Source organism: Kogia breviceps, chromosome 3 (genome assembly GCF_026419965.1).
Source record: "Kogia breviceps isolate mKogBre1 chromosome 3, mKogBre1 haplotype 1, whole genome shotgun sequence".
Lineage (NCBI taxonomy): Eukaryota > Metazoa > Chordata > Mammalia > Artiodactyla > Physeteridae > Kogia > Kogia breviceps.
In genome coordinates, this window is record NC_081312.1 from 30,335,812 (window position 1) to 30,363,369 (window position 27,558).

At 41.6% G+C, this 27,558-nt stretch overlaps 1 protein-coding gene across 9 annotated transcripts in view; it reads right to left on the reverse strand.

Annotated features, from left to right (window-relative positions):
- RGS6 (regulator of G protein signaling 6) overlaps positions 1 to 26,668 on the reverse strand; it is a 574,222-nt gene extending 547,554 nt beyond the window's left edge. For 3 of the 9 annotated variants that reach the window (XM_067028211.1, XM_059055867.2, XM_067028213.1), the window contains exon 1: positions 25,808 to 25,896. The gene's annotated coding sequence lies outside the window, so the exon portion shown is untranslated. Of the gene's footprint in view, positions 1 to 25,429; positions 25,575 to 25,807; positions 26,015 to 26,510 lie in introns of those variants that run through there. The other 6 variants (XM_067028209.1, XM_067028214.1, XM_067028212.1 and 3 more) reach the window with 5 other exon arrangements.
- Between the last annotated feature and the right edge of the window lie 890 nt (positions 26,669 to 27,558).

The window sequence follows — 27,558 nt, forward strand, 5'->3', positions numbered from 1 at the left end:
AAAACCAGACAAAGATGTCACAAAGAAAGAAAAGTACAGGCTAATATCACTGATGAACATAGATGCAAATATCCTCAACAAAATACTAGCAAACAGAATCCAACAGCACATTAAAATGATTATATATCATGATCAAGTGGGGTTTATCCCAGGAATGCAAGGATTCTTCAGTATACGCAAATCAATCAATGTGATACACCATATTTTAACAAAGTGAAGGAGAAAAACCATATGATCATCTCAATAGATGCAGAGAAAGCTTTTGACAAAATTCAATACCCATTTATGACAAAAACCCTCTGGAAAGTAGGCATAGAGGGAACCTTCCTCAACATAATAAAGGCCATATATGACAAACCCACAGCCAACATTGTCCTCAATGGTAAAAAACTGAAACCATTTCCACTAAGATCAGGAATAAGACAAGGTTGCCCACTCTCACCACTATTATTCAACATAGTTTTGGAAGTTTTAGCCACAGCAATCAGAGAAGAAAAACAAATAAAAGGAATCCAAATCGGAAAAGAAGAAACAAAGCTGTCACTGTTTGCAAATGACATGATACTATACATAGAGAATCCTAAAGATGCTACCAGAAAACTACTATCAGTGAATTTGGTAAAGTTGCAGAATACAAAATTAATGCACAGAAATCTCCTGAATTCCTATACACTAATGATGAAAAATCTGAAAGTGAAATTAAGAAAACACTCCCATTTACCATTGCAACAAAAAGAATAAAATACCTAGGAATAAAGCTACCTAAGGAGACAAAAGACCTTTATGCAGAAAATTATAAGACACTGATGAAAGAAATTTAAAATGATACAAATAGATGGAGAGATATACCATGTTCTTGGATTGGAAGAATCAAAATTGTGAAAATGACTCTACTACCCAAAGCAATCTACAGATTCACTGCAATCCCTATCAAACTACCACTGGCATTTTTCACAGAACTAGAACAAAAGATTTCACAATTTGTATGGAAACACAAAAGACCCCGAATAGCCAAAGCAATCTTGAGAAAGAAAAACAGAGCTGGAGGAATCAGGCTCCCTGACCTCAGACTCTACTATAAAGCTACAGTAATCAAGACAGTACGGTACTGGCACAAAAAAAGAAATATATATCAATGGAACAGGATAGAAAGCCTGGAGATAAACCCATGCACATATGGTCACCTTATCTTTGATAAAGGAGGCAAGAATATACAGTGGAGAAAAGACAGCCTCTTCAATAAGTGGTGCTGGGAAAACTGGACAGCTACATGTAAAAGAATGAAATTAGAACATTCCCTAACACCATACACAAAAATAAACTAAAAATGGATGAAAGACCTAAATGTAAGGCCAGACACTATCAAACTCTTAGAGGAAAACATAGTCAGAACACTCTATGACATAAATCACAGCAAGATCCTTTTTGATCCACCTCCTAGAGAAAGGGAAATAAAAACAAAAATAAACAAATGGGACCTAATGAAACTTAAAAGCTTTTGCACAGCAAAGGAAACCATAAGCAAGACAAAAAGGCAACCCTCAGAATGGGAGAAAATCGTTGCAAATGAAGCAACTGACAAAGGATTAATCTCCAAAATTTAGAAGCAGCTCATGCAGCTCAATATCAGAAAAACAACCCAATCCAAAAATGGGCAGAAGACCTAAATAGACATTTCTCCAAAGAAGATATACAGATTGCCAACAAACACATGAAAGAATGCTCAACATCATTCATCATTAGAGAAATGCAAATCAAAACTACAATGAGATATCAACTCATACCAGTCAGAATGCCATCATCTAAAAATCTACAAACAATAATTGCTGGAGAGTGTGTGGAGAAAAGGGAACCCTCTTGCACTGTTGGTGGGAATGTAAACTGATACGGCCACTATGGAGAACAGTATGGAGGTTCCTTAAAAAACTACAAATAGAACTACCATACGACCCAGCAATCCCACTACTGGGCATATACCCTGAGAAAACCATAATTCAAAAAGAGTCATGTACCAAAATGTCCATTGCAGCTCTGTTTACAATAGCCAGGACATGGAAGCAACCTAAGTGTCCATCAACAGATGAATGGATAAAGAAGATGTGGCATATATATACAATGGAATATTACTCAGCCATAAAAAGAAACAAAATTGAGTTATTTGTAGTGAGGTGGATGGACTTAGAGTCTGTCATACAGAGTGAAGTAAGTCAGAAAGAGCAAAACAAATACCATATGCTAACACATATATATGGAATCTAAGGGAAAAAAAGGTCATGAAAAACCTAGGGGTAAGATGGGAATAAAGACACAGAGAATGGACTTGAGGATATGGGTAGGGGGAAGGGTAAGCTTGAACAAAGTGAGAGAGTGGCATGGACACATATACACTACCAAATGTAAAATAGATAGCTAGTGGGAAACAGCCACATGGCACAGGGAGATAAGGTAGGTGCTTTGTGACCATGTAGAGGGGTGGGGTAGGGAGGGTGGGAGGGAGGGAGACGCAACAGGGAAGAGATATGGGGACATATGTATATGTGTAACTGATTCACTTTATTATAAAGCAGAAACTAACACACCATTGTAAAGCAATTATACTCCAATAAAGATTTTTAAAAAACAAAGTAATAAAGTACTGATACACACTACAACATAGATCAACCTTGAAAACATTATACTACGTAAAAGAAACAGGCACAAAAGGTCACTGCTAAGGACTGAATATTTATGTTCCCTTAAAATTTGTATGTTGAAATCCTAAGCCCGAATCTGATGGTATTAAGAGGTAGAGCCTTTGGGATTTGATTAGATCATGAGGGCAGAGCCCTCATGACTGGGATTTGTGTCCTTATAAAAGAGATCCCAGAGAGCTCCCTTCTACCATGTGAGGACACAGTGAGAAGAAAGCCATCTATGAATGAGAAAGTGGGTTCTCACCACACACCAAATCTGCTTAAGCCTTGATCTTGGACTTCCCGTCTCTAGAATGGTGACAAATAAATTTCTGTTGTTTATAAGCCACTCAGTCTATGGTATTCTATTATAACAGCCTGAGCGGACTAAGACAGTCCTGTATTGTACAATTCCATGTACATGAAATATCTAGAATAGGGAAATCTATAGAGACAGAGAGCAGATTCATAGTTACCAGCAGCTGTGGGGGGCGGGGGGAGGGAATGGAATGGCTGCTTAATGGATATGGGGTCTCCTTTAGGGATGATGAAAACATTTTTGAACTAGATAGATAGAGGCGATGTCTGCAGAACATTGTGAATGTACTAAATGCCACTGAAATGTATGCTTAAGTTATGTGAATTTCATCTTAATTAATAAGAATGAATTTTTCTAATTTGACCTTTTTTTAACAGCCTGAAAAGACAGCAGTGAGACAATGACAGCATATGGAATTTTTGAGTTAAAGAAGCAAGTTCAGTTCTTGGTATGGTGCACTATTTGCTGGGTGACCTCGAACAAGTTTTCCCTTGGTTACCTTCCTTTTAAAGTGAACATGTTGAATGCCTGCTATATGTCCAGAACCATGCCAAGTCACCTTCCCCTACATTGCTCTCATCAGTAAAATGTAAATTCCACTGAGTACTCACAGGTAAGGGTCAAATAAATCGAGTGTAAAGTATCATATAAAGCCATTAAAGTCCTATACAAATGTTATCACTAATCTAAGAGCCTGCCTGGGTTATTTGCACAAAATTCAGAGGATTTCCATCAAAGAAACCTCTATAAATACCATACTTGACAGAAAAGGCCATTTCAATTTAAAATAAAAACTCAGGAAACATTTTATTATACACTAAGTTGGCACCAAAGGTCATCCTGTAAAAACAAATTTTGGCGGAAGATGGGGAAGAGACAGGAATTTATAATTTAAGCTAAGAATTTAATTGCCCCAAGTATCCCATTTGAATAATGTTGCTTATTTTCTTCATCATTTATGAATCAGGGTGCCTTTTAAAAGTTAGATTACAAGCAGAAATAAAGAGTGTCATTCTATTATCTCTACCCACTGTAATATCAGTATTTCTATGACTATTGTACTACACGACAACACATTATTCTTCTAATCAGTAGCTTTTAAAGTTAAATGAACAACACACTGTTTCATTTTTAAACATCTACTTATTTACCTACTCTTTTGCCTGAACACAGAATATGACACAGCATGAAAAACAAAAACAGTCCGTTTATGTATCTCATTTATCAGTGTAACAGAGTCATCTTGTGTTTCTATTGCTTTATTTTAAAACAAACACTTTCACTTTAATGAGCATATTATCTTCCACCCAGAAAACTGTGCAATGATAGCAAGTTTAGAAATGAAACAATCGTGAAACAATCGTGTCAGCCCTCCTTTCGCCTTTCCCTGGCCACCCCTCCACCCCCAAGAGCAACATTCCTGTGTGTTAAATCAGGCTGGTGTCCCAGGCTCTGGACTGTAGACTGCTCAGTGAATGTACATAGCCTCTATGTTTGGAATTTTAATGAGTCTAATATGTAGTAGAAAAGCTTCTATTTTTGGTTCCTCTATCAACTTGTTTTGAAATTCAGACAAGTCATTTAACTTTTCTGTGTCTAGAAAGAAGCATTTCTAAAATAGTGATGCAACCACTTTCTAGTCTACATGTCAACAGATATTAGAGAGTACTAGATGTGAAACCTACACAGGTAAGGATGTTCTAATTAAATCAATGACTATAGAGCTGGGTTCCTAAAATTAAAGAACTAGATTTTCATTCACTACAACATAGTATAAAGATTTATTTTTAAATGAAGTACAATAAAAATGAAGTAGGAGTATTTTAAATTTAGTGGTGGAGAAAAACAAAACCTTCTTTAGGTTAGTTACATATACATGTATATACATACAGTAAATAATATAGGGACTTTTAATATTTGTGAATGTTTTTCTGAAAACACCCAACTACATTTCAATAGAAAGAAAACACGTTAGTAATAATAGTTTTCTCTAGTCGCTTTCAACTAACAGAAGAGGAAAACTGCAAATGTGTTACAACCACGCATTTCACAATCTCCAAGACATGACAACTTAGTGGTGACAAGCTGGCCTCTCTAATCAGACAGATCTATGTCTCTATGTCTCAATCCAGGCTCCACTCACTAGCTGTGTGGTCTGGGGCAAGTTACTTCACGTCTCTGTGCCTTTGTTTCCTTATCTGTCACAAACCGCAGTCCCAGCATAGTTGAAAACCCTCTGAACTGAGAAGCCCGGATCCCCCACCTGATCTGCAACTAACTAACTATTGGAACCAGGTCAAGACGCAGCCCCAGTGGACATTAGCTATACATCCTTAGTATTCCAGCTCCGTCCCAGAACCTCAGAATTTCAAATTTCTAACTTTTCTTCAGAGACTCACCAGAATGTTCCATGCCACCTCTCTTCCATCATCACTGCTTATATGCTAGCTTTTCTCCTCTAATCATGACGATGTTCATGCTGAACTTCTCAAAGAATCACCAAACTGCTAAGCTAGGGCATCCCCTCCCAGACTCTGCATCCCTCCCCATGGAGCAATTCCTGTAATACTACCACCCACCACTAGGTGCCGTGGGACTCAACGTTTAATCTTGGAGCAAACACTGAATCCAATTGCACAAAGCTCCGTGCTTTGTGCTGGAGATATAAAGATAAATCAGACACAGATCGTCTCTCCTTAAAATGTTCAGAGTCCAGGAGGGGTGACACGTCCAAAAATAAAGGACACTGTAATATGTGGGTGCTCAGTTATGACAGCACAGAGCAGGAAGAGGCGGCAACTACGATCAAAGCATAAGGATGAACAGGAGTCTGGGGGAGGCAGAAGAGGCCCTTCCAGCCTGGGTCCCAACACAGGTATGAACATCTGAAGCCGCCGAAGTGGTAGACACCCGGGAGGAAAAAAACATGACGATGATCTGATCTCAAGGAGATTAAGTGGAAGACAGTCAAATGAGGAGAGTGAAATAACAGGGATTTGCACCTAGCTGAATTCATATGACTTTGCTCACTTGTTTATCAGGGACTTCCGCTGCTAGAGAGCCAGTTCTGCCTGGGCAGAGCCTTTGTCGGTGGGGTTTACCCCTCTATTCCTGGCACCTAGAAGGTACTCAAACTTTTTTATTTATTTATTTATTTATTTTTGGCTGCATTGGGTCTTTGTTGCTGCGCACGGGCTTTCTCTAGTTGCGGCGAGCGGGGGCTACTCTTCGCTGTGGTGCGCCGGCTTCTCATTGCGGTGGCTTCTCTTGTTGCAGAGCACGGGCTATAGGCGCATGGGCTTCAGTAGTTGTGGCACATGGGCTCGGTAGCTGTGGCTCGCGGGCTTAGCTGCACCATAGCATGTGGGATCTTTCCGGACCAGGGCTTGAACCACTGTCTCCTGCATTGGCAGGCAGATTCTTAATATTTTTAATGAATGACAGAACTGATAAGATTTCACTAAGATGCAGTGTACTCCGTCTAGAACACTCATCTGGTTAACAAGCCATTAAAACTGCTCAGCAAAGAAGGCTCTTTATCAACAAAGACCTAGAGATAGAATCACACATGAAGATTTCCCCCAGGGTTTATTGACATGGACCAGCCCTGAACTCGGGAATCCACTTTTGGAATCCACGAGCAATTTAGATCAGAAGGAATATGTGGGAGGGTGGAAAGTATAATGAGGAGGGACCCTGTGAATAACAGAACAATTGAGCATCTATGACTCAAACTCTGATTAGTAAATCTTCTGAAAGTCAGGACTGCAATTCACTCCAAACTTACATTGCATTTGTAGCTTCAGCTACAACAAATGCCAGCTGGTTTCCTTTGTAATGCCAGCCCCTTAGCAAGCAAAGCCTAGGGTCCAGCAGATAATGATGCTGAGCAGGGCAGGTAGGAAGGACCTCGATGATGTGGAAAAGGGAGGGGCTTTGAAATCAGACCAGGAATCGCATCTCAGCTCTGGCCACACCAAGGCTGCTGTGTGGTCTTTGGCAATTGATTCCTCCGCCCTCAACTTCCAGCTCTTCACCTGGAAGCAGAGAACCCTCTACTTTGCAGGGTTGCTTTTGAAGAGGGAATAAAACAAGTCACACAAATTTCCTTAGCACTGAATGAATTATTGCAACTGACCAGCAGTCTTAGTTTTGGCCAGTGTTTGGCCAGTGAAATTGCCAGGCCACTGACATCAGAAGCATTGGAGAAAGGCTTCCTCCTCCTCAGGTATTCTGACTCAGTGCATCTGAGATGGAGCCATTAGCAGTTTCACAAGCTTCTCAGGTGATCCTGATACACAACTAAGCAGCAGACCACTACAACGCCACTAAAACCAGCATCACAGGCAGCAAGAAGCCCTATACATCATGCTCGCCACTTCTAGCGTCCAGCCCTTGAAACCCTATTCAGGAAAATACCTTTCAGGACAGGCAACCAAACCCTGCTTGTAATATAGTCTGAATATTTATGCTGCCACATAAGAATTTCTGTTGGTGCTATTTCCTCCCCTCCGTGTTATATCCAATTCACATTGTTTGCCTCAGCCCATTAAAACCCAGTGGATTTTTTTTCTGACATCAGCAATGTTAAGTACTTCAGAAAAAAAAAAAAATTTACAAGATGTGTGCTAGCTCAGTAGTACAAGCTTGTTTATACAGCTCTAATCTGACTGAGTGGGCAGGAACCTCAAGAGGGAAGAAAGAAGAGCAATAGCTCTAAAGAACAAATAACTCTTTCTATTACTGCAGAGTCTGCCAACTTGACATCTCCTATATACTCAAAGTTCAGATGCTCCATGACAGCTCAAGTGTCTGTTTCAAGTAATGCACCAAAGATCTGAAAACAAGGCACTAGGGCTCAGCCCCTAGGGGCCAATGCTGCTGGCAATGCCAGGCACACAGTATTTTACTAGACTGTAATCGCTTGATCATTTTAGGACTTCACTTAGAACTCAGGGGTTCCCAAAAGCTGGTCCAAGGACCTGAACCAGACTAGGATCCTCAGAATCACTGCAGAGGGGGGCAGATTATAAAGATATATGTTCTTGGTTCCCATGCTCCAGAAATTCCGATCCAGTAGGCCTAGGATGGTCCGTGGAGATTTATAAATGAAACGTTCCCCAGGTGATTTGGAAGAACAGTCAGCTTTGGGAACTAGTGACCTAGATTCCATGGAGCCTGCCTTCTCTTTGCCTGATGCCTTCATCCCGCCCCATGCCACCGACGGTCTGGGCAGCCATGCTGAGGTGGGGCTCCTTTAACTTCCCTTGAATTTGGCCAGAAACTCACTGTGATGGATAAAGCCAGGGTCCTGAGGTCAAAGAACTGGCTCTCAGTCCCGGCCATGCCACTTAAGAGCTGTGTGACCGTGAACAGCGTATTGCTATGCTTATTTAGCCTCTCCGAGCCTTGGTTTCCTCATCCATAAAATGGAACAAATACTCATCACCTGTACCAGTGGTTCTCCGCCTTGCCTGCTCATTAGAATCACCCAGACGATGACAGAAACTCTAACAGGTGGATGTTATCACTCCCACGCTACAGATGAGAAAACTGAAGCTTGAGAACATAGGTCACTTGCCCAATGTATCAATAAAACAGCTTGTCAGCCAAGAATCTAGAATTCTAATCCAGGACTGACTGCAATACCCACAGAGTTTCCAGTAGGGCAGCTTGGTCTCCAGTGAAATCACTGATACACAGTATTTAAAACAAAATTTTGTAAATATACAAATTTCAGTATATACTTCAATATACAGTATTTAGCACCTATAGACTAATTACAGCATACTCAGTAGCAGGTACTTCTGGTACATAGTACAACTGGTACATAGGAGGTTCTCAACTAATTAATGGGTCTTTCCTTCTTCTTGCTAGTGTATCAGTGAAGCTGACATCCCCATACCAATCCTACCTGAAGACACATGAAGAAATACAATCTTCCCTAAGTTGCCTGACTGCCTGACAGCCTAAATAAACGAATCTACCAAAGCTACTTGTAAAGACAATTATTTTTGCAATCCTTCTATTAAACAAAAGTCCTAAAACAAACTCAGCTGGGAGGGAGAAGTGGAAAGTTCTTCACATAACAGGATGTGCTTGGCAGTGTGATATGCCTCCTGGTCCTATTACTGCAGTCACTGCTGCTGCTGAAGTTCAGGTCCACCAGGAACCCTCTCTTACCGGGGGCTCTGAACTCCACACGGCTCTGGACACGCGGAGCCCTCCAGCTCCTCACGGATTCCTTCTGCCTTCTGAATTCTTCTTCTGTAAACAGCATGCCCGCTATGTCCTTCCACCTCCTCTCTGAACTCCGACCTTCTGTGGCCTTCTTGGAACCCTGGCTTCCCCCAAAGACATCCCCTCCCTGAAACCTAGCTGTCTTCACCCCACCTATCTCAAGACCAAGAAGTAAAGCAAGCATCCTCCTGGTTCTCCACTGCTGCTTCAAATGACTTCCCTCCCATCTTCCTACACAAACCCCTGCCCTCATGACATTCAGACCATCTGGCCATGCCACTGTCTACCCATTCTCACTGCTATTTCCTACCTCTCTCCTGTTAAGCCTTTTCATTACCTAAAGATTCCAGCTCCAAGGTCTCAGAGGTTTTCTCCATCCCTTGGTCAACCTCAGTGACTTTAACATTAGAGCCAAAGCTGGTTGGTTTCTCCACCCTTTTCTTTCCTCATCTGAACCCTTTTCCTTCATGCCTCCTCCTCAGCTACTATCTTGCATGGCCACATGCTGAACCTTGCCATCGCTGGTGACCTCAAATCCCAACACAGGCTGAGAAGGTACACTCTGTCCACTACCCCTCTTTCCAGATCACTTATTGAACATTCTCTACAAATATTCAATCCATTTCAACCACACCTTTGGTACTATTCATTACTGCTCCTCACTCTGTCTTCACTTTCTTCTCCCCCTGGCTCCATCATTATGATCACTCATCATCGGGCTTCCCTGGTGGCGCAGTGGTTGAGAGTCCGCCTGCCGATGAGGCGGACACGGGTTCGTGCCCCGGTCCGGGAAGATCCCACACGCCGCGGAACGGCTGGGCCCGTGAGCCATGGCCGCTGGGCCTGCGCGTCTGGAGCCTGTGCTCCGCAACCGGAGAGGCCACAACAGTGAGAGGCAAGTGTACCGCAAAAAAAAAAAAAAAAAAAAAAAAAAAAAAAATCACTCATCATCAGTCCTTTGCAAATATCCTCAACTTCCTCACCTCCCCCTTTCTGTGTCATATTTCCTGACAAAACTCCAACACCAAGGGAACCCGACCCTCTGCCATATGATATCCAAGCTCACATCCGAGCAGGTGAATGCTTTGGGGTGGGAAGGAAATCACTCACACCAAGCTGACAAGCTGCATTTTAAATTCATGAGTGCAAACTTTAAATGAGTTAGCCATAAATAAATGAATAAATAAATAAGTAAATTAGTTCGTCAACACTGCCCACCAAACCTAAAAGGTTTTCCTGTCAAGCTTGCTCCCTCCCCTTCTGAGTTGGCTATCTCATAACTTCTCCTTGTTCGAGCTTCACACACGGTCTCACTTGATGGGCTCACTTCCAAATCTGCTGAAGAAATGGAAGCCAGCAGAAGGCAAGTCTCTCATCTTGAGACACCCTCACCTAAACCACCACGTTCTTGGTCTTCCTTCCACTCCAGTAGGGGAAGTGCTGCTGCATTTACAGAAAGGAAGTCGCTCCACTTTTGCCCTTAATTGCAAGGCAATAGAACATTGTTCCTCATCTACACCCTCCCACCACACCAACAGGCTCTGGTATAATAACAGTGGATTACAGCTCAAAGACCTCCAAGACATTGTCTCTGAAGAGCACATAGGGAAACCTTAATTTAAGAGAGAAGGCAAAAACAAGAACACCAGGGGAATTTGAAGCTTCTCGCACTTACAACTACAACAAACATTGAGCACAGCCCAACTCTTGGCCAAATTCAATAAAACCTCAGGTGAAAGGCCTGGTTACTTCAGTTCCTATTACCTGATACATTGTGTTTGGCTTTCAGCAAAAAATCATGAGCCATGCTAACAGGCAAGGAAAAAACACAATCTGAAGAGACAAGCAGTCATGAAAACCAGGTATGACACAGATGTTGAAATTACCAGAGATGAAATTTAAAATAACTATGATTAAATATGTTAAAGGTTCTAATGGAAAAATAGATGGTAATGAAAGCAGAGATAGAAACTCTTTAAAAAAAAACCAAACTCCTTAAAAAGGAAATGCTAAAAGTCAAAAACACTGTAACAAATGAAGAATGCCTTCAGTGGACTCATTGGTGGACTCTAAATGGCCACGGAAAAATTCAGTGAGCTTGAGGTCAATAGAAACTTCCCAAACTGAAAAAAAGGGAGAAAAAAAATTTTAATGGAACAGAACATCCAAAGACTATGGTACATATCAAAAGGCATTGTGTAATTGGAGTACCAGAAGGAAAAGAAAGAAGAAGAAGAAATATTTGTAGGAATAATGACTGAGAATTTTCCAAAGTTAATAACATACACCAAAACACAGATCCAGAAAGATCAGAGACCACCAATCAGGATACATTAAAACAGAACAAAACAGATCACTACACCTAGACATATTGTATTCAAAGTGCAGAAAATCAAAGAGAAAATCTTGAAAGAAACCAGAAGAAAAACCTTAACTATGTAAAAACAAGGATAAGAATTACAGGGGTGCTTCTCACCAGAAATCATACAAACGAGAGTACAGTCAAATACTTAAAATACTGGGGTTTTTTAAACATCTTTATTGGAGCATAATTGCTTTACAATGGTGTGTTAGTTTCTAAATACTTAAAATGTTGAAAGAAAAAAAACACCAACCTGGAATTCTACACCTAGTGAAATGATCCTTCGAAAGTGAAGGAAAACTAAATTTTCTCACATCAATACTGAGTGAGTTCATCACTAACTGACTTGCCTGCAAGAAATGCTAGGAGTTCTTCAGGCAGAGGAAAATCATATAGACCAGAAACTTAGATCTACCAAATGAAACAGCAAATGTCAAGGAAGAAATAAAGGGAAATAAAATCTTTTATTTTCTTATTGTAAATTGATCTAAGAGAAAGGAATAAGACTCTTTTGAACAGTGTTCATGGGACAGAAAAAAAATATTTTAAAAAAGATTAGCATATCAACGCCTAACACAGAGCTCTAAAATAGCCCTTGACAATCAGCTAGTTCAAGGGTTGGCAAAGTAGGGCCCTTGGGACAAACCTAGCCTGCTGCCTGTTTTTCTTTTAAATGATTTTTTATTGTGGTAAAAGTCACATAATATAAAACATACTATTTTAACCATATTTAACTGTACAGTTCAGTGGCACTAAGTACATTCCCATTGTTGTGCAACTCTCACCATCATCCATCGCCCGAATTTTTCACCTTCCTAAAGTGAAACTCTGTCCCCATCCCTATTAAACAATAACTCCCCATTCCCCCTCCCCACCCTGACCCCCGTGCCTGCTTTTGTGTGGTCTGTTAGCTAAGAATGATTTTTACCTTTTCAGATGGCTGAAAAAAGTTAAAAGAAGAATAATATTTTATGACACATGAAAACTGTATACAAATCGAAGTTCTGTGCCCATAAACAAAGTTCTATAAATGCCCATCTGTTTCCTTATTGCCTTGGCTGCTTTTGTACTACAAGGGCAGAGCTGAGTAGCTGCAGCAGAGACCATGCAGCCCACAAAGCTCAAAGCACCTACTCTTTGATCCTTTACACAAAATTTTTTCTGTTCCCTGAACACGCCCAATCACTTAATTTTTCAGAGGCTGAAACCAAGGCCTGGGAGATAGAGTTACACTAGCATGTCATCTTCCTGGTCAGTAACAAAGCAGCATGAAAATGCAGGTCTTCGGATCCCCACTGCCTGTCCTCTCACATTAGAGGACTTATATAAGTATGGATTCTAAGATCACAGTGTCTAATACTACTGACTAATAGTGACTAATATTACTGACTCTGGGGACTGCAGAATTAACATTTTATTATTCTCTTCTTTCACATGAAAGGTGGCATGACTGCTACAGGAGAAATAGGAGTGATAGGGAAGCTTTGCCAGTTTCTATGCACAGGAATGGGGTGACTAAGAGATGAAGAGGATGGCATGTTCCCAGGGGACCAAGATGAAAAGTACTTGGATTGGCTTCTTTTTAAGAATGTCACTTTTCTTCCTTGGGATTTTGTTTTTTTCTTTCTTCTTCTTTTAATTGTAAGAACAGGTAAAAATCAGTATCTTTAAAACTGGGCACTTAAATACGGGGTCCAGCTCTTTTATGAGTCACAGTAGTAGGTTTTTTCCCCTTCTGGAGATGGCAACACTTGACAAAAGAAAGATCTATTCATAAAGCTCACCAGGCAGGAGCAATATAGGTCAAAGAAATAACAACTGAATAGGTTCCTGAGGGTATGATTTTACTCATATTATGTAGATAGAAGACAAAAATAGTTCAGCTTAGAATGTACCATATCCAACCCCTGAGAACAACTAGAAAAGTTGGATAAAATTTTAAAAGAAGTGCTCCCAAGGCAATGAGGACACATGGAGAAAAGGGAAGTGCAGAGAACAGACATTCCATGAAACATTGCTTTAAGGTATCTTCTCAAATCCAACATCCACTCATGAAAATACTCTGAGCAAATTTTGAATGTAAAGGAACTTGCTTAATTTGATAAGGGGTATTTTAAAAACACAGTGACTCTGGAAGCTTTCCCACTGAGATTAGGAATGAGACGATGACACCCACTATGACCACTTCTATTCACCATTATGTAAGAGGTCTCAGCCAATCCAACAGGCAAGAAAAAGAAATAAAAGGCACAATGACTGCAAAGGAAAAAGTAAAAACTTTTTTTTGCAGGTAATTTGATTGTGTACATGGAAAAGCCATAATAATCTACCTATCAGACCTGTTAGGATTAACAGGTGAATTTAGCAAAGTCACTGGATACAAGATCAATATATAAAACCCAATTGCATTTCTATATACCCACAACAAACAATCAGAAAATGATGTTTTTAAAAGATACCATTTATAATAGCATCATATACCTTCACAAACTGGGAATACATCTAAAGAAAAATGTGTGATGCATTTACAACATGGAGAGATACAAAACACTGACAGAAATGAAAGCTCTAAATAAATGAAGGGATTACCATATTAATACATTGAAACAGTCAACATTCTAAAGACATTAATTTACTCCCAATTTGGGTTAGGGATTTAATGCAATCAAAATCCCATCAAAAGATGGTTTTAAAATTTATATAGTAATGCAAATGGCTAAGAATAACCAAACTATTCTTAAAATAACAACAAAGCTGGAGGAGACATACTACTGGATATCAAGATTTATTATTAAGCCATATTAGTTAAGACAGTGTGATATCATATAAGAATAGACAAATAGAACAATGGAAGGGGCTAGAAAGCAGAGAGAGATCCACGATCCACGTATAAATGATCACCTGATTTATAACAAAGATGGCATTTCAGAGCAGTGGAAAAGAAAAGACTTTTCAATATGTAGTGCTGGGTTAACTGGACATACTTATGGAAAGCAAAGTAGATCTTTTTCTTATGCCATAGATTTTTTGCCTAAAGATAAAAGACAAAACAACAGGGCTTCTATAAATTAAAGTGGGAAAATAGCTTAATGACCCTTAGGGTAGGCAAAACTTTCTTAAGCAGGCACAGAAAACAATAACCATAAAGGAAGAAATTGACAAATTGGATTATTAAAAGTAAGATCTCCTATTCATGAAAAGAGAGTCAAGTGGAAAGCCACAAAATAGGAAAAGACACTTCAAATACAAATAACTGGTAACAATATTTGTATTCAGAATTTGTTTAAAAAAAAAAAAAAACCTCCAAATCAATAGGATAGATAATCCAACAGAAAAATAGGCAATAAACTTGAAGAGGGACCACAAAAGATTAAGTAAAAGCGACAAAAAATTACTAACAAGGCACAATAATCATTAGTCACCAGAGCAAACTGAAACCACAATGAGGCAGCACCACCCACCCACCATAATGGCTAAAATTCAAACGTTTGACAATCCCAAGTGTTGACAAGTAAGTGGAGAAACTGAAACACTCATAAACTGATGATAGGAGTATAAACTGGTACAATCACTTAGGAAATCTCTTTGTAAGGCCCTCCTAAAGTTGAACATTATGTCCCCATGTCCCAGAAATCCAGTCTTAGGTGCATACCAAACAGAAACGCAGTCATACGTGCACCAAAAAACACACTAAAAAAAATTATAGACGTATTATTCACAGTAGCCCTAAACTGGAAATGTCCCAAATGCCCATCAACAGTAGATGAATAAACCATTTGTGAAATGTTACAGAGTGGGCTGCTATACAGCAGTAAAAATAAACTATGGCTACATACCACATCATGAATAAATCTCTCAAACAGTACTGTGCATAAGAAGCCACAAAAAAAGAGAGTATATACATATATGTGTAATTCCATATATATTTCACATATTTCAAAAATGAGAGTGCTATGGTGTTAGTAATCCAGTTAGTGGTCACTGCTGGGGAAAGGGGGGTATGTAGTACCACTGGGAGGGTGCATGTGGTAGTTTCTGGGGGAATGGTAATAAATATTCTCTCACTTAACCTAGGAGTGACAATATGGATGTATTTACTCTTTGAAAATTCATTGAGCAATGATTTGTATACTTTTCTGGAAAGAGTGTAAATATTCTGGGAAAAGGATATAGGACAGAGCATCTCTGATTCCCACGGTGGCACTTGAGCCATCTCAGATACAGCCATGAAAAAGTGATGTAATTGCTGAGATACAGTTGCAGGGATGGTGGAGGAGCCAGAGGTTGTATCTGTCACCACTATATACATACACACTTACCCCAATGTTTGTGTGTAGGCATAGAGCAGGAGCAATAATCATTGAACAAGAGAGCTGGTATAGAAGTGAAACAAGATTAGAAACACACAACTGAAGGAATGCTTCACATTATCCAAAAGCTTTATTTTGGGTATTGAAAGTCTTCCAACTCTTATAAAATATCTCAGAACTTCCAAAGAGTAGTTGAAATACTCTACACTTGTTGTTAATAACTTTTACTCCCCAGCAAATAAAATCCAGCCAGTTTAGAAGACTGAGGCAGTTACTGTATCTTTTTGCCCAGTGTATGTGTGTATGTGTGTGTGTATGTACACATATATATGTGTGTATATAAATATACATATATGTGTGTATACACATATATACACACATGTGTATAGATATACACATATATATGTGTATATATATGTATATATATTTGCTGTTAAATTTACTTCTTCTGATACAGAAAGATGGGCTTGTAAACTGTCCTCAGCAGAGTATGCCATATCACTGAGCACACTGATTGGACCAAGACAGACATGTGACTCTAACCAGGACCAATCAGGGTCCTTCCTTGAGACTGAGATAAGAATACTGGAAGAAAGAAGGCCCCTTCCCTGTGAGGGATTAGGCTGAAAGGATATGAGGGGAGGGAGATTAATGACCATCTTCTTTTTTTATAGTGTCACAGAAGAAGGATATCAAGACGATGAGGTGTAAGAAGTGCTGATGATATCATTTAAGTCCCTGGATCCAGCCATGCCTGAACTTCCAGGTATATTAGTCACATAAATTCCTTTTTGCTTGAATTGGTTTGAATTTTGTTTTAGTGCAGTTGTTTTGTTTTTTGTCTACATCCAAGAGAGCTCTGAATCACCATTAACATCATCACCTTTATCATATATATGTGGCATTTAATCTCTTCAATAGACTGGCCCCAATTTGCATTTCTAGTCTTATCAATCACTATTCATCTTCATATAACCAAAAACATGACCAATCTCAACCACAGGAAACATTCCGCAACTAAGAATTACCAATAAGTAAAGTTCAACTTAAAACAACCTACTTCCAAATACACTTTTGATAGCCAACTGGTCATTCCTATTAAAGATAATTAGAAAATATAAGAAACTGGGGATTAGAAATGGATTTTTTTTTAAGTGGGGGAGTATGGCAGATGGCAGGCTGAAGAAGTGGTTTTTGCAGAGAAGCTTTTGAAAGCTAAAGGAAGCCAAAGAAACGAAAACCTAGAATTAACAGCATATGCTTTGGCATGAAGTGAAATACCCTATGCGTTGGGGTGAGACATCTGAGAACTTCCTAACCGGTCATGCCTAGCAAGTTAAATAAAGTTTATCCCAAGATGTATCCACTTTAACCTTAAGCCATAGGAAGATCTGGGAGTCAGTGGTCAACCTCTCAGTCTGAAAGTCTAAAAGGCATTGAACATTTGGACAGAGATCCTGACATAGTGGGGGAAAATATGCCCATTCGCATGGAAATTGTTCATTGACTATAGTAAAGCAAAACCAGTTACAAGCATTTCACTGCAGGGGAGCAATCTCCTGAATAATAGTAAGAAGTAACCAGAAATTCATTGTGACATACCCTCTATTATCAACATAAGGTGAGGAAAATGTCACTCAATCTACTTTTCTCATTTTACTTTCAGTAAACATAAATTTAGATTTCCCCATCCCTGTTTCCCCTTAAGTTCTAAGTTCTTCAACATGGACTTCCCTGCCGGAAAGGTCTTTGAGGACCTGACTCTCAGTAGAGAGGTATTAAAAATCCTTTGCACACTTTGTCACTTCTGTCCTTTTACTTACACTGAAATGCCTCAAGCACACTTTGACCACCTCTGTCCCCTGCCCCATTTCTGCAGACCCCCAACTCTGCAGGCCCTCCAACATCCGATTCATCCATTCAACCTCTTCAGTGAAATCTCCCAGTGGGAAGTAATCCCTCCCCCATTTCACATATACATGCCTGTCTTACCACATTCTGTTTCTCCATCTTTTTCCCCTCAACAGAATTTTAAACTTCTTGAAAACAGAAGCCATATCTGATTAATCATCATCTAGAAAAGGGCCTTCAGTAGTGGGACCACTGTCATCACAAACAAGCAGGACAAGGAGCAGAGAAGAACAGCAGAGACCTTAGACTAAGTGTCACCTGCGGTAGGAACACCCCCTCCCCTTCCCCCATCTTCCCCCACCCCCAAATTAAGAGTGACTAAACCTCAGATTTCCAGGAATACCCTCTCTTACAGGAATGCCTGCAAAGCAATCACAATTTCTCAGCCCTATTCTGCACCTGGGGAGAGCACAGATCAATAGCATTAAGCTGCTGTGTCTAATGTCACAAACCCCTGGCTACAGGCAGGAACCAGCAGCCAAGTCCCTAAACTACCTGCCATTCTGAAAGTTAAAAGTGCCTTCCCCTTAAAAAAACAACTCAAAAATAATCAATAAATGTATTCTTTGTGAATGCATCCTTTCTGTTCTGACCAGCTGCTGAATCAGTCTTTGTTTTAGGATGTATGGTCAGCAAAATAATATAACAGCAGCTTACTGCTTGGTTTGGAATCTAAACACTGTAGCACTTACATAGTGGCTCCAGGGAAAAATACACAGTAAACTGTTTTTAAAGTTGTTGTCTTTCTTCTACAGAGGTCACAAGAAGAAAACACACAGCCAGCTCAAACAAGCGTTTTGTTTGGATTGGGCATTGTAGATCCCTATAATATTTTTCTAATTGGAATTAGTTGCTAATGACTAAAATAGATTAAAAATGGATGACAACAGCTTTCTGAGCAGCACACACCCTTTGCTTTAACGCAGTCCTTACCTGCCCCTAATGCTTCCCAACCCTGAGGTCCAGCACCAGATGTCATTCATCGTCACACATGGGTGGCTGTTTGGCTTTTAGAAAAAAAGATAGTGTTATTTGGTACCCATGTCTCTTTCAAAAATGGGGCAGAAAGCCCCATGTTTCAAGAAATTGGGGATAAATACCTTTCTTTCTGGGAGTAAAAACTTTCTACATGTTTTACACACAAACAAAGCATGGTTTTGATGAAAAAATACAACTTAAGTTACCACTGTGAAAGAAACCTCACTCCAATAAAGATGTTCAAAGAAAAAAAGGAAAAGAAACCTCACTTGTTTCACTCATCTGCTTTACCTAACTGGCTCTGTGTTTGAGTTTGCAACCCATTTTCTAAGGCTTTTCCCTTCCTTCATTCATTCCACAAACAGCTCTCAAGCAATTACTATGAATGAGAAACTGACAGACGTTGAAGCTACAAGAGGGAATAAAACAGAGTCCCTGCTCTCCGGGAGTGTACATGTTAGCGGACAGAGACAGACAAAATACAAATAAAAACATATAGTGCAATGTCATGGTGATAAAGCTCTGAAGAAAACTGGAGCAGATAAGGCAATACAGAGCCCTGTGTTGAGGCAGGAGTTAATTATTTTAGCTACGCCGGTCTGGGATGACTCTGATGATGAAGCTTTTACATAAGTTTTTACTCTGAAAGCAAACAATAATTGGTTTTATTTTTATTATTATTAACACCTATTATCTGAAAAGATTGCTGTTATCCCCTCTCTTCACGAAATTTCTGCCTATTTCCCAAAGCCTCTCTTCCAGGTCTGATTATACAGTGTTCTCTCTCTGAACTGGACTGTACTTACTGTCTTCATGATCTATTTGCTACCCAATCTGACTTATAAAATTCCATGCATTGTTTTCCTAAACTATCACTTAACATCCTTTATTGTTTATTTTCTGTTAATTTCTATTTCTCTCCAAAACAACTGAAATGATCTCAAGGGAAGGGTTTCTGTTCATCCCTGGCCATGTGATGTATCAGAGAGACTTGGGATCTTAGGGTCAGAGAAGATCTGGATTTAAATCTTGGTTTTTAGTAACTCAATAACTACCTGACCTAGGGCAAGTGGCTGAACCTCTTCTTCAGATTCAGTTTCTTCATCTGTAAAATGCGAGTGATACCACCTAATTCTTGTTAAAGTCTTTGATCTACAAAAGGCTTTACATGTGCTACTTCTTATAAGATCAGTCCACTGCTGCATGACAGATCCATAGCTCTGTAGGCTGGGCAACTTTTGGCTTAGGAAACCAATTTCTCGCAAGCATTTACTATGTGTGTTGCCTCATGGTGGGGGCAGGATAAAATTATGGTTTAAAAAAAACAGACCACAGCCTAGTGGGAGAGACAAACATTGATGTATAATTACAAACTAGGACAAGGACCTCACTATCATGGATCTCAGGTGGATCTAGCCAGGCAGAATCAAGCAAACAACAAGAATGGGGGTTATAACCATTTGCACCTTTTGCATATTCACCTGTAACTGCCCACGCGCCTGCACCCAGACCAGTCCATGCACCCACATCTGGTCCAGTCCGCACATCTGCATCAGTATTTGTCCATCCTTCCTTCCATTTTCACCCACCCATAGCTGTCACTCTGCAAGTCAGTAACTCAGCAAATATTTACCAAACCCCTACCATGTGCCAAGCACTGTAAGAGATACCAAGGAAATCGAGGAAAATAGCACAGGGCCTTGTCCGGGTGTGGGTCACAGTCTGGCCCAAGAGATATCACTGTAGCCGCAGCCCCTATTTTTCACTTCTCTTCCTGCTGGTGACTAATGGCCTTTAGGCTCATGGAAACAGATCTTTGGCTGCCATAAAAGATCATCCTCCCTCCACCCTTTCCACTTCCGGTGTTTGGGCCACTTGCTTTCTAACATCCAGTGTCAGAACTACGGAGTAAGATTCTCCAAGGAACTTAGGAGTTCCTCAAGTGCCAGGCTGACAGAGCAAGTCCTCAGGAATAGAAAAAAGTTGGAAACGATTGCCCTGAAATACTTAGTATTTCCCAACAGACTCCCGCTGGAGGAGGTCACAGAGAGGATGTGGCTTCCAGGTGACCTGCAAGTTGAACCGCAGCACTCAGGAGGCTCCTCACCCCTCCCCCGTGCTTGGAATGTACGTTCTGCCCCCCACCATCCCCCTGGGGAGCATGTGCAAGGATGCAGCCTTGAGAGAGAGAGAGAGAGAGAGAGAGAGAGAGTAAGTAAGGTGTTGTTGAGACCATCTGGACTGAGGACTTGACCGAGCCCAGTTAAAGCCTCAAAGTAGAAACACAGGCCTGAAAAACATAAATTTTTAAGGTTCTCGCAGGTGGGTACAGAGATCTACCCCTCTGGCCCTGTGGAAGACAGGCCTCTTATGTAAGTTTCCTTGCTTATTACATCTTTCACCTCCCGATCTGGAGGTCTCCCTCTTTCTTCCTTCTCCTTGCCTTCCATGTGTGGGGACCGGTTTCAGATTTCATACAGGGAACAACCAGGGTTGTAACTCATTATCAAAATTCTTAGAAAACAGGAAGGATGGTGATACAGGGCCCATCTTCTCCAGCTACCGGGCATCCTCTGCCCTTCTCCTCACAGCCACACATACTCAAGGGGTATATTTTTTATTTTTATTTTACAGACGAGGACATTGAGGTTCAGAAACACAATGAACAGGGTTTAAAATGCCTGCAGTGCTATTTGAAGAGCTATGGATGGTAGTTCTGTGGGAGCTCGGAGCTGGCCTGGATTGAATGCAATACAGGAGCCTGGAGACCTCCGAGGGCTGCCACCACCCATCCACGTTCATACAGGACACTCTCATCTCAGGAGCCTCTGATGAACGTGTGCTTTCCCCTGTGCAAGAAAATAGCCTCTGGGGTAGGGCAGACAGCAGTGGACAAGGGAGCTCTACCATACCAAAACTTAAAGGTGGCTTTTTCCTTTGATGGTTTTACCAAAGTATTTCGAAAAGCCCAGACAGCTGTCTCCACCACAACTCATTTGAATAGCCTCACTCACAGGAGCATCTACTCTGTTCATATTCAAATATTTACACATTTTTCAGTTTCCATCTGTAAAAATGGGTGTCCTCTGCACCCTATGTTTCTAACACCAAAGTGGAAGGAAGGGATTCATTTTCTACCCACAAAGTAGCCACACAAGGAAGACCAACAAGTTCTGACCGTGGTGTTTCAGCCAGCTGGAACCTCCTAGCTAGCAAATGCACTCACTCAGTGCCCTCTTCTCGTTTCCTGGGTCATAAGAGGTGGTCCTCCCTTGGAGACTGGTCAGGATGCTCTAAGGAGCACTGTTCTGTCTTTTTAGGGGGGATGGGGGCGGAGTCTGGGCCACTGCTTGCTTTATGGGCTGCCTTGGTAGTTGGGATAATTAATAGTGAATTTCCTCCCCCTTACTGGAATGTGCATGTGGTAGAAAAAGAATTGCCTCTTACAGGTCTCAGGGAGGCAGCTGTGAAGCACTGGAGAAGCTTCCTGGTTTGTAACATCTCAAGCAGGTACTCTGAGATGTTACTTAATGTAACTCACTTGGTTTAATGTGCACTTTAACTGCCTACTTGTGAGCAGTTTTGCGGTCCCTACAGTTGGACGAACTGGGTTTCATGACTGATTATTATTCTTATTACAGATTTAATGGTTCCAAATTATGGATTATGATCTCTTTTATCCTGACCACTTCGGAAAGTTTTTTGCCCCATGGAGAAAACTGATAGCAGTTTGACCAATGTTTACTGGGCACTTACTGGCAGGTACATTGCTAGGCATGGGCCAGAGGGATGCAAAGAAAAGTGCAACAGTGTTTCTGCCCCCAAGGAACTTACCATCTAGTTCTCAGGGTGGTCCCCAGACCAGCAGAATCAGCGGGACCATCATGCTAGAAATAGAAATGCTCAGGCCCCGCTCCAGACAAACTGAGTCCAAAACTCTGGGGGTAACCCCCAGCCATCTGTGTTTGAAAAAACCTGCTTCAAACAAAGATCATCCTCATCAAAGGTCAAAACGACAAGTATGTGGTTAGCTTATTGAGCTAAACCTAAAAGTGTCATTTGTCCTTTGAGGAAACAGTCCCAGAGCCCAAAAGCCACGTGAAGAGTTGGTGGAGAAACTGAAACCAGAACTCAGGTCTCCCACCACCACCCCTAGCCCTGCATGGCCAAGGTACTTTCTGTTTCTTTTCTGATGCTTTAAATCCTCAATCTTATGGGGAGCCAAGTTTTGCCAATCCAAAGTGCAAACACTGGCTTTCAAAGACAACAGAGAAACTAGTCTCTTTGAAAATAAAGACCACTAACAAAAATTAAAACCTGATCTATCAAACCCATCCAGCAAACTAGCAGTAATTTCCCAAACCTTTAACACACATCCAAGTTTCATTTACAATTTGAAAATTGCAGGGGGCGGGGGCGGGATAGGGAGAAGGGTAAAAATACAAGGAATAATGCGATCAGAATATAGTCTAGAAAAATGTATAGTATGTGGAAATGTCAACAGTGGTTCACCTCCTATGGGAGAATTACAAACGATCTTCCATTTTTTCCTTTGTATTTTCCTGAATATTTCCCAATGGTTATTTATTACTTTGGTATGAAGAAAAAAGTAAAACCACTTTTTTGAAATGTTACATCCATATCATGCAACATAAAGGTTTATTTTGTAATTCTATTTCTTTCCATACAGCAGGATAGTGTGTGTGTAGTAATTATTTATATCATGCCATATGTTACAACGAAGATGAAATTCGGTAAATATATTCCATCCAGCTGGCACTGAAAATGAAGAGGTTAAATGCTTTCCTAGGTTCAAAGCACTATGAATTAAGACAAGCTAACTGTGAAGCTAAAGGAAAAATTAATCCTAGTACTGAGATCTCTGAGAGCATCTCTTTTGAAAAACATTGATGTGACACATAGCTCCTTACTCATATCTCCCTGATGTTTAACCCCTGGCACAATACAGAAGGTGTGGCAATTCCTGGCAAAGTCTTAGGAGTTCAGGGGATAAAATGCATGGGAGAATATCAGAGAAATAAGTGAATGATCCTATTTTTATATAAAAGTCTGTTCCTGTGGACAGTAAGACATCCAAAATTACTGACAAATTTCATTGTCCGAAATATCCTTTAAAATTTTTTTCTTCCTCAAGAAATGTTTGCTCATTTAAAAAAATATCTATATTGGCCATCTATCTCATTCCACAAATCATAAATAAATAAATAAATAAGGACTGTCTCATTTAAAGAGATCTTTCTGCCACAAAAGCATTGTTGCAATGCTTCACTTGATAAGATAAATTTGTCGCTGGAAGAAAACCTAGCATTGTTTTACTAACTCTCAGCAATATAAATTCAGTGCGTGTTAATTAAAGTTTCTTAAAGGAGACAGGGAAGTAAAGTTAAGAACAAATGTAATTACTATGGAAAAGAAAATGCCAGTGGCTACCTACTTCAGAAAAATACCTCACAGAAGCTGACATTTCTAGAATTTCCAGACACTTTAGGAAAAGGACAAATTATTTAGGGTAAAAAAATATATATATAGTAATACACCAACATTTATAGTACATAAGCTCACCAGATCGACACAACAGTTTAGCTTAGTAATATCAGAGAACGCAGAAAGAATTTACAAATTTACCATTTTGGTTTTCACTGTTCAGGATGTGAGCGTTTGCTTACAGAGGTAAATCTCTGAAGAGTCTCCAATTTCCCTCAGTCCTCTGCTTGCTTTCTCTCACAGGGCAGTCCCACCCATTACAAAAATAACAAATTGATTTTTAAAAAAGGAGAAAGAATATAGTGACTATACCATTCACAGAAAGTTTCTCACCAACCCCCCAGAGCCCACTCTATATAATTACCTATCTACCTGTGAAAATTGATCCATAAAAGCCTTACCTATTAAGCTAAATCTGACAGTTACCTTTCAGTTTAACACTTTTTGACAACACACAAACCTGTGGCTCAGACTCTAAGTCCGTCCGGACACTTATAAGCCCATTTCTTATTCTTCCATCTCTCACGAGCCCCCTCTGCTAAGAAAAAGGGTCCAACCCTTTTGGGACCCTAGGAAAGTAGGTCCCAGTTTACCTACTACTGCTTATTTTTGCAGTTTTACTTTGGGACTGCTAAAAGGTATTGATCAGAAACTACCTTCAGATCCATCTGCTAAACATTGATAAATACTGAGGGAACAATTCCAAGCCAAGAACAAGACCCAAAATATCTTAAGTTTGTAGCGTGGAAGTGCCACTCGTCTCAAAGAGAAAGAAACAACGTTCCTACTCCATCAAAATTAAAAATAATAAGAAGAAGATTCAGCAGCTTCCATTCTGAACAAAATTAAATTTTCTGGGTCACTTTCCTTTCCTGTCTCACTGGGCCACTTCTTACGCAGCCTGACAGTAACGGTAAACACGGTCCTTCACACAACCCTTTCGGTTGTCATCCCCACGCAGCAAATACCCACCCGTCCCTTTCCTGCCGCAGTCCCCAAACAGCAGACCTCACCACCCACCCCTGGCCTCCACACCTCGCCTCTCGCTTGCTTTTCTTCCAAACCACAAATGGGCGAGCTTATTCAGAGAAAAAGTTAATGAACATCTGCTTTTGAGGTAAAGCTGCCCTACCTGTGATCAGGAATCAGAAGACTGGAAGTACCTAAAAGCACGTACCCTCTGCCAGCTCTCGCCCCGGCCGGCCGGTGAGCGCCTCACACCCAGAAACCCAGGAACATGATTTATATGCAGACCTGCACCCGTCCCACACAACTCCACACGCCAGCTTTCCTAACCACTTATGTAAGCTCGTGCCTCTACAGTCCCAAACTGCACACACACGCACACACACACCCCGACACCTGTCACGTATCTGCAACGGACAAGCATCTACACCCAGGAAATGAAATGAAATCAACACACATGAACTGGAAGGGTGAAGGGCATACCGTTTTAAAACATCTTTTCCCCCATTTGTTTCTTGCCCATTTCTGTAACAACTACAATTACCTTAGCAACCAAAGAATTGCCTTGACTCCCCCTCCGGTTTCTGAATTTCTCCTAACGCCAAGCTTGCGCCAGGTTCATGGTAAAGCTAGAGGAGCCCAGGGATCAAGGGGCCGGCAGCTTCTTGGGGGCGGAGGGGACGCCTGGGTCAGTCTCCGCGCGGCTCTCCAACGTCTCGCCTGGCCTTCCCGACTTTCCGCGGTGGCGAGCGCGGGGTCTCAGCGAGCGGACAGCGAAACCCGAGGCCGGCGCGGAGGTGCGGTGGGTCGCATGGTGTCAAGGGCGCAGGTCGCTCGGGTGTCCCCAGCGCGCTGGGGGACTGGCCCCGCTCTCCGCGCTCCTGGGCGCTCCCCGCTCGCCCGCCTCTGTCGCCCCAGGCCGGCGGGGTCCGCAGAGCTCGGTGCGCCCCCTCGGCGCCCGCCCGCCTGCTCCCGCAGCTTCGGGAACTCGGCGCCCGGGCGGAGCTCTCGCCGCCGAGCAGGGCCGAGCGCAGGAGCTGCCCCAAGTCGCGAAGGCGCTCAGCTCCGCCGCTCGGGAGCTGCCGCAGCGGCGCCCGCTGTCGGGTGTCGAGAGAAGCTGCAGCCGGCGCCACGCGCACCTGGGCTCCCGCACCTGGGCCCCAACAGGCGCGGGACAGGGCGGGGCGGCGGCCCGGGCAGGGCCGAGACACCCGAGCGCGTCCCAAGGGCGCCGCTGCCCGGCTCACCTGTTCCCAGCGTCGCGGAAGGTGCAGATGGAGATTTGCCCGAGGAAGGGGGGGAAAAACCTAGAAATTCCTGACACTTGAGCTCCGGCGAGAAAACTGGCAGAGCGGCTCAGCGGGGCGGAGGCTCCTTCCGTCAATTCTGAGAGCTGGCTGCGACTGGAAACTTTGGTGGCGTCAGGGTTGTCTTGGGGATTCCTGGTCCGGAGTGGATTGCCCGGTAGTTCTTGAATCCCTCGCTGACGTGTAGCTGGCGCCCTCTAAATTAAAACGGGCCACCGCGATCCTCAGGGATAGTGTTACTCACCTCGTCATTTTTATTGTTTCAACATTTACACCACATGCTGTATTTGGAGTGTTTTATGAGCCTTCTTATCAAGTACACCACAAAAGAACTTTAAAGAAAATTTAACTCTGCAAATAATCTTGGAGAAGAAAAAAAAAAGTAGGAGACAGAAAATGAGAAAGGGTAACTTGAATTGACGGCCTTCTTTAATGTGGAAGCTTTGAAATTTGATGCTTAGTTAAGGATTCAGGACGCTGCAGGTGGAAATAGAACAAGATTGTTGGTGCTGGACGGTAACCATGGGATTGATGTGCAATACCGATGTTATCAACATCAAGGATAAATTCAAGATTTATTCTTTTTTTTTTTAAAAGAAGATGTTGGGGGTAGGAGTTTATTAATTAATTTATTTATTTTTGCTGTGTTGGGTCTTCGTTTTCTGTGCGAGGGCTTTCTCTAGCTGTAGCAAGCGGGGGCCACTCTTCATCGCGGTGCGCGGGCCTCTCACTATCGCGGCCTCTCTTGTTGCGGAGCACAGGCTCCAGACGCGCAGGCTCAGTAGTTGTGGCTCATGTGCCCAGTTGCTCTGCGGCATGTGGGATCCTCCCAGACCAGGGCTCAAACCCATGTCCCCTGCATTAGCAGGCAGATTTTCAACCACTGCGCCACCAGAGAAGCCCAAGATTTACTCTTATATTGTATTGTGTCACCTTGAAAATAAATATCTAGGTTCCACTAAGGATGGATAACCTGGACTCCCTTCAT